Source organism: Lonchura striata, chromosome Z (genome assembly GCF_046129695.1).
Source record: "Lonchura striata isolate bLonStr1 chromosome Z, bLonStr1.mat, whole genome shotgun sequence".
Lineage (NCBI taxonomy): Eukaryota > Metazoa > Chordata > Aves > Passeriformes > Estrildidae > Lonchura > Lonchura striata.
In genome coordinates, this window is record NC_134642.1 from 83,431,907 (window position 1) to 83,447,694 (window position 15,788).

Sequence of the window (15,788 nt, forward strand, 5' to 3'; positions counted from 1 at the left end):
CGTGACATCACAGATATCTCATCCTGACATCACAGAAATGTGGATGTGACAGCACTGAGAGCTGTGTGACATCACAGAGATGTCTGTGTGACATCCCAGTGATGTCCATGTCACATCACAGAGAGCTGTGTGATGTCACCAAGAGGTCAGTGTGACATCACAGACAACTGTGTGAAATCACAGAGAAGTCAGTATGACATCATAGGGATGTCCATGCGACATCGCAGGCAGCTCTGTGACATCACAGTGATGTCATTGTGACATCACAAAAAGTTGTGTGAGCTCATAGGATCAAAGTGACATCACAGAGATGTCCATGGCTGCACCACTTCTGCTTTGGTTCCTGCCTGCATTTAGAAGTGCCACAGATGTGCCAAGTGGGGCCAGTGGCCCATATGCCAAGGGCCGTGTAGTCTGGAGGGCATGAATAAAGAAGAGCCATCCCCACTTTTAAACCATACCAAAGACACCAAGAAATGTCACTTTGGAGCTTTAAGAGACAGCTGACAACTCAGAAGGAAATGCTGAGTGTATTCACAGGGTGAAAAAAAAGGGAATCTTCCAGGCAAGTTAAAGTTTCAGAAGCTTTATTTTCAATTCTAAATTATAATACTACTCTACAATCCTACTCTACAAAACTACTCTTCAGTCCTTTTCTTAGCTGGTTATGGAGTAAATGGTCCTGATGTCATTATCACAGTTGGTAGATAGTTCTTGTTGGTAAGTAATGGAGGGAGGGAACAGCTTTCTGTGTCTTTTTGGGGGGTCGCCCCAATTTTCTGGTGTCCTCCGTCCATTTTGGGATAGCACACCTCTTTTTTGGGTATCTCTACCCAGCGATTTTGGCTTCCACTCCTTCCACTTTGGGGTCCCCCTTTAACTTTGTGCACCCCATCCCCATGTCCCACACATGCCCAGCGTCCCCAGTGTGCACTGAATGGCCAGCAAGGGACTGGCGAATGCTGGGACCCACAGTGATGTCAGTCTCCCCTCCTGGTTACACATAGGACTCCTCGGCCCTTTCTGGGGTGTCCTGGAGTGCCAGGGCCATGGTGAGGAAGTGTCTTTGCTTCCATCCTGTGCAGGATCATGCCTGGCCCATTATGGCCTCATGTCCCCGTCTCTCATTGTCCTCTGACATTCCCTGTGTCCCTGCACCCCTCTCAAGAGCAGGATTTTGGTGCCAAGCCCAGTGCTCCAAATCCACACATTGCCTCTGTCCCTGTGGTATCCCCACACGTACTTTATGGACAAGAATACACCTTAGTTAATCTAAGAATTGATACCTAGATAACAAGATAATGACCCATCACCCTCACTGGTTTGCCCCCTCCTCCCTACCTTCTTTTAGGTGCTGAGGCAATGAGATAATGCTTGAGCTATGCTAAAAGCTGTGCAGAAAGAAGTAGTTACTTTGTACTCAGGGATGGGAATGAAGCACTTTCTAGAAATCAGCAAATTTAGCAGAACAAGCTAACTGCAAAAGGCTAACCAATGGCTATTTGAGCAGACAGTCTTGTAGAGCATGTGCAGAAACAGAGGTAAAACAGCTGAAGCCTGAGGAAGTCTTCTGAGCCTTCATCCAAAATGACCAACAGAGGCTGACGATGACCTCCTGTAGAAATTGCACATGGTCTACAAGGGCTTACGAAATCATGTAATTAGAAAATATGTTGCAATATGAAGGTAAGGAATGTATCATGTTCACATTAAGTTAAAAAGGTTTAAAAGCTTGTTCTGTACAAAGAATGGACAAGTGGTGATTACGCGGGCGGAGGGAAGACAAGCACAGTCAGTATGATTGATAAGCAAGCTTCTTTTATTCAAAAATCCTGTCAGTTTATGTAGGGTTTGCTACAAGCAAAGTCAGCAACAGCTCTCATTGGTCAAGTTTACAAAGGTCTTTTGCGGGACGAACACGCTCCAGCATGGTGTGGGTGGAAGGAGGCAGGGATCTCTGAAGCTTGCTCTTGGGGAAAGGGGTTTATTGGGGGTGTAGGAAGGCCCGTGCCTCGTGCTCTCAGGCGTAGCACGTGGCCGGGCTTAAGAGGACGGGGGAGGGGAGAGACAAACGGAGGGTTTAGGAGAGGGGAAGCCCCAGGAGGAGAGGAGGTTCTAAGGGAGGGGGAGAGGTCCAAGAGGGGGAAGGAGTTCCAAGAGAGAGGGAAAGGTCCAAGAGACCGCATGGCTTCTCGGACCCCCTTATCGGGGCTCCTAGGTGGGCTGAGATAAGGCATGGGCCAATGGGGTTACAGACACTAATGTTTTAGGGGCAGGTACAGAGGTGTGGGATGAGCCATACATCTTCTGGGGGGTGGAATGGAATAGTCCATTTCACTCCAGGACTCATCCAAGGGCAGGCGTGACATCCAGCTAGCTGAGAGAACAATCATATCTAGCTATCATCTGCAACAGTCTTTGTTTTACTTCTCCTACGGGTGGTTACAGCTGTAGCTGAGCTCTCCAAGCCAAGTTCTCATTGCTAAGTCATGCCTTCCAAGGACAGAGCATATCTTCAAGGCTATGCCTGTCCTTATTATCTCATTCCGACCTTGTTCTATTTCCCAGGCCTAGACAGACCTTGTACAGTTTCCCGGGCCTAGATACAGAGCCTGTTTCCCAAGCTTTGTTCCCAGGCCAGACACAGGCTGATTCTGATTCTGGGGTCTTAAACAGTGGTATCAATGAATAACTGTTCCATTGATCCATGACCCCTCTCCTGCAGCCATTCTCCAACAAAAATTGCTAAGTTTCTCTATCGGTCTATTTGCAAAGTAACTGGTTATCCTAATAAATTTAGATACATTTCCCCTTTGATTACAAATTAATCATTGCACCTTCAAGGCATATCCAGGGATGCACAGGTGACACTGTGCTCATTGTCTCAAACAAGGTGAGCGCAAACATAGAAATCCCCCCCAACACCTCAACATGCAAGCTGTTATTCAACTGCACAAACACCTTCTCTCCTAAACCAAATCAGTGCTTCTGTGTTTGCTTTCATGAACTTAGAATGCACTTTTCAGGACTTTGAAAACAAGCAGTGTCTTTGGATTTGAAAATGTCACCAATATTAAGAAAGTCTGTGTTGCAGTGAAGTTGCCTTGTGGCTGATGTAGGAAGCTAGCAGGAGCTGTCACACAGGGATTGGCAACACTATGTATAGAAGCCTCTGCCCTGGGTTTTACTCTGCATGGTATATTTTTTCCTTGAAAGATTGATGATTTAACATTGAATCAGAGTTTGTCAGTGAAAATAAAAATAAAAGATCTAATTTACATGGGCTAATCAACAGGTCCAATTAATTTAAACATGGTTTTGGGATGATGATGGGTCTTCAGTGAATAGGTTTTCATTTGGGAAGGGTAGAAGGACATGACCTCAAGACTGCAGGACAAACCATTTGTTATTAGTTAGAAATTCCTGTTATTACCTTCCCATGCATAGTTTTTAAACTTTCTGTAATCTCAAATGACCTCAGTTCTGTGATTATTGCATCTGCACTTTTAGCTGCAAAAAACCCAACATTAAAAGCCATGGTCATATTTTGATTCCGAAATAAGAAAACATGCAAATTAGTATTTCAGTCATAGCAGTGGCAGACTTTTAGGTTTAATCCAATTCCTGCTATATTCAGAAACCTGCTATTGGCTTCAAGAGGAGCCTTCTGCTAAAAAGAAGGTTCTCTTTTGCTTTAATGACTTTGTCTCCTTTTAATTGCACATAAGAGTTTATCTCTAGCACCTCTCTCCCAGCAGCTCCGAGCTGCGGCGTGGCACAGCGCTTGCTGTGTGCCAGGGAGCACAAAGCAGGCTGGCCTGCCGGCCCTGAATATTTCTGCAGAGCACTCTGCAGCTCCCAGCTTTGCTGTGGCTCAGTGCAGAGCTGCGGGATTGCGGGCGCTGCCTCCCAGAGCTGTGTGAGGCACTGGCTCCTGCAGCCGTGAGCTGACAAGCTATCCCTGCCTCCCGCTGGCCTCGGGTCCCCTGGCACAAGTGCCGTGCCCGAAGGACGCTGCCCTGTGCTCCAGCCTGCCGAGCAGCCCGGCTCCCTGCCCTGGTGCCCAGGGTGCTGCACACACTGCTGACCTTTGCCAGGAGTCGCAGGGCAGCGGCACAAGAGTGGGAATGCTGAGCCAGGCCAGCGGGCCTCGGCTGCCCTTGGCCTTTCTCTCCTCGGGCAGACTCCAGAGGGCCAATGCCTCCGGGCTGGGCTGTGCCCAGCAGGGCTCCGCTTGCCCTCGGGAGCAGCCGGCTGTGTTGGGCTCTGAGAGCGGAGGATGCGCCCGCTGCCAGCAAGAGGCACGCAGGGCCGGGCTGTGCCTCCTGCAGCTACCAGGGCCTCCTTGCAGCCTGGCCCTGCCGAGGCTCAGGCTGCTCCGGGCTCTGCCAGGGCTCTGCTGCGGCTCCACACCGGGCAGGGCCGGGCCCGCTCTCAGCTCACACTCGCTGACAGCTCTGCACTGCAGGAGACCTTTCAGAGCACCTCTCTGATCTTTCTGCTTTCTCCGCTGAGCGAGGCTCTCCTCCAGCCAAAGACTTTGCCCTTCGTGATACAAATCCAAGTGGCAGGCACCCAAATGCTCTCGAGTCACAGCTGAAGGCCTGCATCTGCACAGGATGTTTTCCTGCCCCACTCCCCCTTTGCTTTTTCCTGCAAATGCCATTGCCCTTTCTGCCTCAACTGGAGGTGCCACAGATGTGCCAAACAGGGCCCGTGGGCCGTATGCCAAAGGCAGTGTGGTCTGGAGAGGATGAATGAAGAAGAGCCTTCTCCACTTACAAACCATACCAAAGGAGCCATAAGGATGTCTTAGCACCAATAAAAGACAACTGGCAATTCAGAAGGAAATGTTTTGTGAAGGGGCCAGAAGGAAGGGAATCTTCCAAATGACTTGATGTTTTGAAAACTATTTAATTATAATCCTATCTATAAACCTATACTACAAAACTACTTAACAATCCTAGAGTCCTACTCAACATTCCTACTCTAACTTGGTGGTAATATCTTGATTGTTACATTCTTGTCTTCTTTGTCTTCTTCTTCTTCACTGAGCTGATGAGTGGTGCCAGGGTGGATGCTGGCTTGGCTGCTGTTACAAATGGATGCTAATCCACAGGAAAAAAAACAACAAAGAACAGTGAAACATGAGTTTCCAAGTTCAGTGCGTCACAGACTCAATCAGGATTCCTCTAACTCCTAGAAAGACCCAGAAAGTAAACCAACGGGACCATCTGCTCCCTAGTCATCATGTGCAGGACCTTGCCATCACAGGCAAACCTGGCCCAGAATCCCACTCATCCATTTACTCTGGTTTCTCCATCTTGCCGGGATTTTTGCCCTGCCAGTGCCCTAGAAATGGTGCTTTCTGTCCCTGGGGTTTCTTCCTTTCAAGAAGCTCCAATGACTCCCATAGGTCCCTGTCTTGGAAAGACAGGCACCGTGCTAATTTCCACAGGCACACAGAGCAGTGTCTGCCTTTCCATGCCCTGCCCCTCCTGTGCTGGATGGCACCTTCCTTCCCAGCAGGGCCAGCCGAGCGGTGCTGGGTCCTGCAGTTCCCTCTCTGCCACACAACCTGGCAGTCAGCCTGGGCCAGTTCCCCTCTGCCTGAGTGTGCCAGGCAGCAGATGGGGCTGGGACAAGTCCCTCTCAGCTGTCCCTGTTTGTGTGCCAGAAAACTCTAAGGGTGGTGTGGGGGCCCCTCAGAGGCTCACAGTGAGTCCCTCACAGCCCCTCCTGCCCACAGCCAAATCTCTCCAGAGTGCTCTGCCAGGACTGGCAGCCTTGGCTTCCTCCAACACCATTTCAGGTCTCTCTAGCCTGCATTACTGTACTTCAGTTCTTTTGCCATTAGATAAAACTGAACACCCCACCAAATCAGGGCAAGACAAACAGCCAGAAAACAGAACACCTGTCCTCTCAGGAAATGCTCAGAGAGGTGGAGTTATTCAGTTTTGTGAAAAACAGGCCCCAGGGAGACTTTATTGCTGCTTTCCAAGATTTCAGAGTAGCTTTGAAGAAAGTGGGGAACACCTTTTTTAACAGGGCCAGTTAAAGGAGAGTATGGGCGAATAGTTTTAAACACATGGGGATCTAATCAGAGTAGGTCTAAGGAAGAACTTGTTTACTCAGAGCATGGTGTCTCCCTGGCACAGGTTGTCCCAAGAGCTTGTAGGTGCCTCCATCCCTGGAATCATTCCACTTCAGGTGGTAGAGGGCTCTGAGCAATCTGATCTCTTTAGAGATGTCCCTGCTCATTTCAGGACAGTTGGACCAAAGGACTTTGCAGAGCCCTGCCAGCCCAGCCCAGTCTAGCACTCCTCACTGTTTTCATTTGAACATCACCAAGATTGGAGGTGAGGAGGAAGGGGGCTCATCTGATGCCTCGGACCTCAGTGGAGGAGGAGCCCATCCCTCGGACACTGTTTCACCTCAGCCCCTTGGCATTTTACCTGCAGGAGCCTCTTGGCAGACCAGCGCTGCTCTTGGTCTGTCTGCAGGCAGCAGCTCAGGAAGTCACACAGGTGAGGTGAGGATCGGTTGGGCTGCCGCAGCTGTGGTCTCTCTCCTCTGGCTATCAGGAGTTCAGCCTGCAGGAAAAGGAAACACAAGGCTCCACCTGCTTCTTTCCCATCTGTAACTGCTCTCCCTGAGCCCAGTGTTTAAGCTCCACTCTGCAGAGCAGGTTCTGGTAAGATGCAGATGGTAAAGGAAAGATGACTTTCCTTTACCAACAAAAAGCTACGGCTTTTCCAACATCCCGCTGATCGTGCCTTGGCAGTCAATTTCATTGACTGACCCACTTAGTGGGAGCTACATCAGCAAAGCATGTTTCCTTCTTGCAGGATTCACACCACCCTGACAGGCTTTTTGGAAGATGGACTCTGCTACACTAACTAACTCTACTATTTCCAAGGATTAGTACAGGAAAGGCATCTCTCCAGTGCTTGTTGGTCCCTTAAGCACAGTGGTCATAAACCAAAACTCATTGAGCTTCTTGTCCTCTTCTAGAAAACAGTGGTACATGGGAGGCAAGAAAAGAAATCCACCAGGTATTCCTCAAAGTAAGGAAACAAACATTTGGAATCTCATATTCAACACAGACCCTTTAAGATGCCTGCACAAATGTATTGGGATGAAAATGCTTGCTTGAGCAAACAGGAGCCACCTGCAGCTCTGTCTCTCAGCTGCAAGTTTCAGCCTCTTTATGTGGCAAAAGGAAACCTTTTCAAGGTCAAATCTGAAGAAGAAGTCAATGCATTAATGGCGTCCCCATCGCAAACAGTGTAGGTAAGAAGTGGGAGGTTTTGACAGGCTCTCCATGACACCAGACTGCAGCCTGGTCTCCATAAAAATTCCCATCACAATAGTAACAGCTCTGTGCTGGTGGCACTGAAATAGATGGTGACCAAAAAGACTTCGTGATTATCCTCTTCAACTCAGAGGAAAATTTCCAAGCCTAAAACAGGAAGCACACTCCCCTGGAGTATAAATAATTATGGCAGCTTTCTTTCCTTTTCCCACACCCCCAGAGGTCACAAAAGGGGTTTTATCCCTTTAATCTGCAACTGAGCTCAGCCACTGGACATGGTGGGGAGCTGGAGTCCTCACTGTCCTCAGAACTGTGCAAGCCAGGGATGGCCCTGCTCCTGTGGTAAAGGAACACAGCACCGGCATCAACCGCCCACCTTGGGTCCCAGCCCCAGGCACCGGGCTGCAAGCTCATCAACTTGTTAAAGTACCCAGAAACAGCCAAGGGTTTAGTGTTACTGCAGTCAGAGAAAAACACATCCTCAACTTATCCAGGCCACCCACACACATGACTGAACAATGTACAGATGATTTGAAAGCCTGGAAGTTTTGAAGACCCACAGGTCTTGGAAAAGATGCTACAGTATGGAGGAAACTTGATGTGCTGTGGTTGAAAAAAGAAAAAGAAAGCAAAACTATTGGGGAAGATGATACGGGAAAACCTTACAAATATGTATGCCTGGCAAAAGATTTTGAGAATATGGAAACTGCAAGTGAGATTGAAATGAAAGTAAGCTTTGAGATAGTTACTAGCCTTAGTTAATGAACAACTGGAAAACAATGGTATGGCCAGCTGAAGGTAATCCCCTTTTGATTAAACTATACCCTCTGCTGGCAGACAGGTCCAAGGGTCAGAGCAGACCCTACTAACTTGGCAGAAGGGGTCCAAAGACTAGTTTTTAGGGTTTAAAATGTAACACAATATGGTAATGTAATGATTCTTATAGGCTGTAGGTAAATGCTCTAGTGTTTGTATCTTGTACTAGATTGGTTAGTGAAAAATTGAATATTCAGCCCAGAAGAAGATTTATTGTATTGTAACAGGAACTTCCTCACTCTTTCAGGTCTCTCTTTTGGGCTCCTCTTTTGGGTCTGCTCCGAGCTGTGGCTGGCAGCTCCAAGCAGGGCCCTGCACCCACGCCCTTTGCAATAAACTGAAAGTTCCAAGACCTGGCTTCAAAGATGTCTCGTCTCCCTCCATCCGGACAATCCTACCCACTGTAACTCCTACACAAAACTACTTGGGCATTGCTTTGGTGGTTGTTTCTTTTTTTCTTTTTCTTTTTCATTTTTTTTTTACGTTACCGATAAAATTGAATCTGGGAAGGTCTGACCTCAGTTTCTCAGGATATTTATCACATGTCTAACCTCTCCACTGAAAAATTCTTGCCCTTCAGAGACAGAGCACCAACGGAGTTCAAAAAGCAAATGAGAAATGTCAGGCAGGCTGGAGGCCAAAATGGCAGGTTTCTGAACTGCCACTTCACTTCTGATGCAACCAAATGTACAGCAGATGCTGATGTGCTGCAGGGACATGTTTAGAAGGGGACCTTGGTGGAAGTGGTGCCAGCAGATGGCAATGGGATTTGTCCAATGGCACACAGGACATGGGACAGGTGAGAAAGACAGGTGGGATCAGGGAGTATTTGCACCTTACCGAAACAGGAGTTTCATTCCTGTGAGGAACTTCTCGTTCCACCATTTCAATGCCCACGATTCCAAAAGACCATATGTCCACTTTGGGGCCATACGGTTGACCTGTCAGCACTTCAGGCGCCATCCAGCCGGAAGTGCCGGCCACTGAGCTCCGTCTACGCTGCTCAGGGGTGAGCTGAGCAAAGAGGCCAAAGTCAGCTGTGGAGTAATAAACATACCATGAAAGCCAGCTCAAGTTAGGAAACCAAGCAAAAGAATTCCCCACTCTCAGTCTATGTGTTGTTGAATCTCCTGGAGAACTGTCCATGCTCGGTTTCCTTGGGGCTTTAGCCAAGTAAGTATGAAATTGGCCACTTCCAAAAAATCCCAGTTTTTTTAACGCTGCTCACAGCAGTGGCCTTTATTCCCCTGAAGCTTTAGTTTGTGGCTCCCTCCCTCTGGAAGGGACACACACCAACCAACACCACTCTTGACTTCTCGTGGTTCCTTATACCTCTGTGCACATTACAACTGTGCCCTCAGCTCACAGCGGTGGGGCCCTGCACTGCCACCAGCACCATTTCTGGGGAGCTGGCAGCCACTCAAAGCAGCCCCTCACCCCACATCCCTGAACGCTGCACCTGACCAGGAATATACTGACCCAGCTTGACAGAGCCATTGGTTCTGAGAAGAATGTTGTCACTCTTCACATCTCGGTAGATCACGTGGTTCCAGTGAAGAAAATCCAATCCTAGCAGGCACTGAGAGGGAAAACAGAAACAGGAGGACAAAAATTAGTGATGTGATTTCATCACACCAGAAAGGAAACAGCTCTAAAAGATTCCCTCTGCATGGGAATGGCGAGTAATGGCAGAACACAATGCCATTGAGAGGAAGAGTTGTGTTGCAACACTTGCAGAGGAGGACCTTTCTAAGGAAAGGCATGTCAGCTTTTGAAAGAGCAACAGCACCTGCTGTTGTAGACTGTCCCCTGCAAACCTGCCAGGATGACTGCTGCTGCAGTGGATGTACTTTCTCCATGCAGAGGGCAAAGGAGGGGTTTGGCCAAGAAAGCAAAAGTCCCTCTCTCTGGTGTGAAGTGGATCACTTTTGGGTGGGAGGCTGCATGACGAAGGTTTTGTTGCTGGCCTCAGCACAGACTTAAAGTATAACATCAGTCACCTTCCTGAAGCAAAGAGCAGTTTGGCTGCACTACTGTTCTTTTCAGTTGAGGACTGTGAGAAATGAGTCTCTCTTTGTTTCTCAGCTGATCATTTCAAATCCTGCCACCAGCACCTTTGCTTTTACAGGCAAGGAATGCAGTGCAGACAGGTTGAAGAAGGAGGCAAGGTGGAGAAGAGCAAATACAAATACAGTAGGCAGAGCGAGAATACAACAGCAGGAGATAAGAGTACAAGAACTGAGTACAGTGAGTGCAGGGGCACTGGCAGGCAGTTCCCTTGAGATGCTTTTACTTGCCCATAGCATACTGGCACTAGGGAAACAAAGCTTTATACATGAAACCTCTCTGTTCTGAGCCCCTGTTTCCCAGACAATCCTGCCCAAGCCCTCTGAAGCACAGGTGGGATCCCTGACCTCCCGACTGATGGCTGCTATCTCCTCTTCAGACAGGTAGGTCTTGCTGATGACATCGCTCAGAGTGCCTCCATCCATGAACTCCATAACCAGCCAGAATTGATTATCCACAAGGTAGCTGAAAGAAGGAAACAAGAGCATGGAGGTAAACATGAATGGTTAGTTTGTTTTCTTGATTCTTATTTCCAAGTCCCTTTGTCACAAGGACAGAATAAAGGGAATAGACATTCCCTCTGGGCTGTGCATTTTTTGCAACCTGTCTCAAGAAGAAAGGCACAGCTTTGAAAAAGGAGAGGCCTTAAATAGCCAGCAAGTAAAAACTGCAGTTTAGGAACAGATAAAAAAGCCTGTCCCACTGCATGTTTCTGGAAATAACCACCTAGTCTTCCTGGCATGCAAAGCAATGGAAAAGAGGGGACACAATCCAAGGAAAATCCATGTTAGTTTACCCAGATGTAAGAGGACTGTTGAAAAAAATCAAGCCCCAAAATAATGTGGTGGCTGTGAACTTACAGCCTATTGATTTAGGTAGATATGACTGATGCAGGTTTTTGAATAATTTTCAAACTATGTGTGCCAGGGAATACTCCTGCAGACAAGATGCACTCTCTTCCCATCCACTGGACATGAGCAGAGCAGTAATAATTCACCAATAATTACAGCTCTATTTTCTGCCACTGAATATCCTTGCATGTTTGCAGTATGTAAACATTTATAACAACTCACCTGTCGAAATAGTTGACGATGTTGGGATTCTTATTTATCTTCATGACCATGAGTTCATTGACTTTTAGTTCCTTCTTCCTCGGTCCTTGGAGATTTATTTTCTTTATGACCACCTAAAATGACATTGAAAACCAGTAACTTGAGAAGTTGGTGGCACAAGACCACCTGGAGCGAGTAATTTTGCAATGACACAGTGATCTGTGCCAAACTGCCTTGTGATCAGGCATTGCAGTAATTAGGAACTGACATTGCAATAGCCCATTGCTCCGCTCCCTTGGGGGCCAGTAACAGGACATGTGGCCGCTGAGGTTTTGCCGTGAACACTTGGTGACAGTGGTGTCTCAACTATCACCCACAAACCTCTGAGCCCACTCCCTGCTGTTTTGTATGGGATTCAGAAGCAGTAATCCATGCCTGAATATTCTGTGGCTACATCCTGGGCTATGGGCAGGGCTTTGGGCTTCTAGGGACGCCTTGCAGATCTCTCCCTTTGTGCAGTTCCCAAGTGCAGCACTGCAGGTGGCTAAAGAGCTACCAGTAACTTTCAGATGTATTTGCTGGCAACCAGAAGTGAGAATTCAGGACTCTGAAGCTGTAGCCCCAAAGAGCAGTGAGATGCTCTAAGGCACCACCTTTGTTTTAGCAATTGAGAGCGAGTGAGCACATCCTTCTCTGAAATGAACTGCTGCCCTGCATGACTTCCTTCTGGCAGCTGAGAAGGACAAAGACTGTCCCCAATGTATTTTGCAGCCTGGTACCTGTCTGTGTTTCTTGTGCCTCCTCAGCACAGCTCTACCCAAAGCTCTGGCCACAGCTGCCCACACCAGAGGGGAAAGCCCTTGAGTGCAGCAGAGTCTGTGAGGGATGTTGATATTTACCTCTACTCCTGTGGCTTTGTTGAGTGCTCTGACCACAAATCCAAAAGTCCTAGAAACAAAAAAAGCAGCAAAGAAAGGAGAAGCCATTTAGATCGTGCAGTGAAAGCCAGCCCACACAGGAGATCTCTGCTGTAAATGCCCAAGACCTGCAGGATGCAGGAGGGCTCTGCCAGAAGGCAGATGATGCATTTTCCTCTCAAGTGCATGGGCACTGGGCCTGTCCCTGAAGTGTTGGGGTTTACTGCCTCAGCTCCTAAAGAGAGCTCCTTCTTTCATCTCAGGTTTCAGGTTCTAAACTGTGCAGTTTTCATAGTTTTCATCCTGACCATGGAGAATTTCCTTCATCAAACTCTTGGAAAGAAATGTTCCTGAGAACTGTTATCTGACAGCTATCAGGGAGTAGGTTGCTCTTTCAGGCAAGCAAGTTTCTTGCCCTTTTATTAGTGTGGCTGTATGATTTGGAGAGATACAGAAATGCTAAGGAAATTAACAGAGAACTGTCCCACACTTGAGAGACAAGGAGAATTTCCAGGTCCTGTTCCTTGCTGAAGGCAAGAGATCTTGGCAGCACGGATGTGTCTCTGACAACACCTTCAGGGCACACTCACAAATTCTGAGCAGCACTGAGAGATGGGACAATCTATCCCCAGTGTGTGAACATGGCCATAGATGTCTGTTTGCAGCTGGCCTGACTTCACACTGCATAGATATTCCACCAGAAAAACACGTGGCCCATGGTTATGGAGAAGTAACTGTGGTTGGACTCACCCGCTTCCAATATATTCCAGTTCAGAATATTTCCCCACAGGATTTTCCATGTTCACTATTTTCCCTGAGGGAAACAAAATGCAAGATGCTCACTTTAAAGCACAGACCTCAGCTTCCAGGAAATGCAAAAGGCAGCCCCAGAGCTTGGAGCTTTGAACTTCTTGTGGTTTCCTGGGTAACAACATCAACCAGGCAGACAGCTCTGCAGCACAAGTGGCCAGCACAGAGACTGATTTTCTACAGCAGTTCCCATGGGGAAATGTCTCTAAATGTCCCTGGGACACCAAACTCAGGAAAACCATTTGGTACAGCTATGCTGAAACATGCACACAATACACTGTCCCTCAGAGAAGAAATACAGCCGACGTACTCAGTTGCTTCAGGGAGTCATCCTTGTTCTCCTGTTGCTGAGCAGCGCTGGAGATGAGCAAATGGCCCCGGTTCCACTTCTCAGGTTGGGGAGCAAAGGCTCCTTTAGACAATGCTGCTCCTGCAGCAGGTTTGACAAAGCCCTTGTAGATCTGGGACAAGAAATGAGTTCATGTCAGAAAGGTGCCTGGCAGAGATTAGCCTGAGATCCCACTTCAAATGCAAGCCCTTAGGAAGGTGCTCTCAGCCACATGCAGGGCTCTTAAATGGGTTTTTTCTGATGTCCACTTCTCATACTGGATGGGTCAAAACCAAAGGCTAGCTCTACTCAAGTTCATGGCCAGATTCATGTTCCATTTTCATGGATTTTCTGAAGGATCACTGCCACAATGGCCATTCTGCTTCCTCTTAAGGATTCCTTTCCCCCTCCAAAGGCTTCAGACACACTTGCAGCTCCTTGTTCAAATGTTCTGCCTCCTCCCACTGTGTCCTCTTTTCCTGCACCATCTTCAGGTCATGCTCAACCTGTAGCAGCTTTGATGGGGACAGTTCCTGTACCTCATGCCAAGCCTGGGGATCTTCATTGCCACCCATTTGCTGGAAGTCTTTGTAGGCTGCCCGGTGAGATGTCAACACTTTCACCTCAAGTTAAACAGAAGAAAACAGTCAGACACTACGGCTTACCTCTGTCAGTCAAGAGTCATTGACTGTGAGGAAAGGGAGAGAACAGATTTACAAGGGGTACAGACAGCTTCTTTCAATCCTCCCTCTGGGTCACCATGCTCCCCTGTAAAAACACCTCAAGAAACAAGGAGAGCAGGAACAGGCCAGCAGGAATCAATTTGGATGACTGCTGGCCAAAAGGCCAAAGGACAAGTCACACTGTCCAGGGGAGCAGTTGAGATTCAGCACACCAGGAAATCCTTCAGAGTGAGTGTGATACACACTACAGCAGGATGGCACTCAGAGGCATCACCTCACTCCCTGCAGCTCTGCACTGGAAAGGCAAGAAGGGCAGAAACCACCAGTTTGGTGACTGCGGTGGCTATCCCTCTTTCACTCACTTGCTCTTGTAGAGCCTGAGGGAGAGGATGAAGCTTTTCTCTGATGATTTTAATTTCTTCCTCCTGCCTCTTCTCCTTTGCTTTCATCTTACTGTGAACTTTCTGAAACTCCGTGTCCAGCTGTTCCTTCAAGTTCTGTAAAATACAAGAGAGAGGATCTTTCACGAGTGGAGTGGCTGCCACTCTTTCACTCACCTGGTTTTGTTGATCGCCCCTCTGCTGATGGAGATTCATGTCCTCTTCAATTCTTCTCATGTCTTCCTTGTTCCCCTTCTTCACGTCCATGATGGCACTCTGAGCTCCGGGCAGCTCTGCTTGTGACTCTGCCTTGATGTTCTGTACACACAAATGCAGAGCAAGTGACTGGGAGCTGCCATCAGGCTCAGCTTTTTCCTCTTGCAGCCTCAAAATCACATTTATTCAGCCACTTCTTTCTGCTGCCCTACCCACCTCTGCTTCCAGTGTAACCCTCCTGTCCCAGTGCTGACTTTGGCAGATTCCAAGGCTCTGTGCTTTCAGTGCCTCCGTTTTATGCCCTCTTCCTGCCCTTCCCTCTGACACCTGGCGAGTCAGGCTTACCTGGCCTTTCTCCTGTGGCTCTTTCACCTGCTGCCTGAGCTGCTCTTCCTGCTCTTGGGCTGGGAGCAGCTCTCCCCGAGTCTGCCATGGCATCTCTGGCAAAGCAGGCTGCTCCTGCTCTTTCTCTGGAAGGACCTGCACAGAAAGCAAGAGAAGATGGGTTTCAACTTTCCATATGACATTTGTGGGCCAAGACTCAAGGACTGATGGGCTCACACGTTCCCAAAGCACTGCAGTGCTGCAGCTCTCCTGCGTCATTCTCTCCCTGTGGAGAGGCACAGATGCCAAAGTGACCCTGGCACTGCAATCAGGGGCTGAAGGTCCAACAGCCTCTGAGGCAGCTGACAGGGAAGATGTGGCATTTCTCAAGGGTCTGCTGAGGACCTCCCTCTGCTTCTTCCATGCTCTGTTTGTCTTTCAGTAGTGACTGACACCCCACCCTGTCCCACAGCTCCATCCTGGCTCCGCAGGTGGCTTCCTGGGTGAGCTCAGCCCTTGTGAGAGACACTTCTGGAGTTCATGTTCTCTTCACCACCTAAAATATGGAATTCTTCCACCTCTCTGGGACAGGCAGAACATTAAAGCATTAACTGGGGACTTCAAGAAGAAGAGGCTGGAGGAGGAAACCATGTCTGAGGGGAAAAAAACACCACATCTAGAGGAGGAAATAGCTCTGCCTGAATTAGTCAATGGAATATGTCTTTAATCCTCTCCTGAAAGGGATGCTTTAGGTGAACTTTGCACCTCCAACTGCTTTGGACCAGAGCCAAGAAGATTCAATTATGTAAATGTTACATAGATAGATAGATAGATAGATAGATAGATAGATAGATACATAGATAGATAGATAGAGAGACAG